At 40.0% G+C, this 1,194-nt stretch overlaps 1 pseudogene; it reads right to left on the bottom strand.

Moving 5' to 3' along the window:
• Positions 1 to 210: 210 nt before the first annotated feature.
• Positions 211 to 746, bottom strand: LOC103258250 (annotated as a pseudogene).
• Positions 747 to 1,194: the final 448 nt, after the last annotated feature.

Below are 1,194 nucleotides of genomic sequence, written 5' to 3'. Positions count from 1 at the left end.
CTACTTTCTTATCCGTTGATTTTTTTTTTTTTTTTTTTAGAAAAAAAAACTAAAACATTTATTTAATATACATCACAAGGTCTCAACCAGACTTAATTTAAAAAACAAACAAATCAAATATAACACCACAGCTCAAGATCAAGGAAAGGACAGACCATCTAAGGAAAAGATAAAATAAAAGATGACACAGGCGAGACTGGATGGCCCCGGTCAGGGCTCCTGGCTGGAGACCTGCTTTGAGTAGGTTTCTTGCCTGTATTTCTTAAAAGCTGTGGGGTTTTTCCAGACCTCACCAGCATGTGTATTTAAAGGGCTATCGATGTTGGGTTCTCCTAGCAGGCTCTGGATGGAGGGCAGGATGGTCCTCACGTCATAGAGGGCAGACCACTTATCCTTCAGGATGTCCAGGCAGATATTACCCTGGTTATCCACATTGGGGTGGTAGCAGGGCATAAGGAACTTCACTGTGGGCACGTTGTAAGGGTAGCCACTGGGGAATGTCAGAGAGAGCTTCTACCTCAGGTCTTCATACACTGTTCCAGCTGCTCCATGGATAGTTCCCCATTTGAAAAGGTTGTCTGATTTAGGGAATGCAGAAATTCCTTTGTCACCAGACATCACGAGGGTCATCAACTCCTGTTGTAGCCTTTTGCCTATGGAGCCCTGGGCGGCATCCACATTAGGTTCGGATCCTTTCTGGGTGGCGGTGACGGTGGAGGTGGGGGGTCGCGGTTTTGGGAAGCCATCAACGCTCTATCCGTTGACTTTTAAATATATAATTCTTTTCTAAAAGTGTCACAAGATCATTTTAATCTATTAACATGATCATATGATTTTCTCATTGATTCTGTTAATGTGACTAATTGTATTCATGGATTCCCAAATGCTGTCTTTTATTCTTTCCTGACATAAAGAGAGATTGATCATGATGTAATGTTGCAACGCGCTGACACAATGTATCTAACAATTTTAACATTTCTACTCAAATTTGATTTTTCTACAAAGAACGAATATGAAATACTTGGTATGCAATAGAAATTGTGTGTTGACATTGTCCTCATTCTGGGAAACCAGGTTTTCTATTCTCTTCTGTTTCTTTTTAAATTATTTTTATTTTAAAATGTAGGGAACAATTTATGTTACATATAAACTTTGGGTACCTTTGTTGATATTATGTCCTCCCACTCCCCATGG

Source organism: Carlito syrichta, unplaced genomic scaffold (genome assembly GCF_000164805.1).
Source record: "Carlito syrichta isolate Samal-C Ts95f unplaced genomic scaffold, Tarsius_syrichta-2.0.1 Scaffold12656, whole genome shotgun sequence".
NCBI classification, from domain to species: domain Eukaryota; kingdom Metazoa; phylum Chordata; class Mammalia; order Primates; family Tarsiidae; genus Carlito; species Carlito syrichta.
This window is presented reverse-complemented; position numbering and strand designations above follow the sequence as displayed.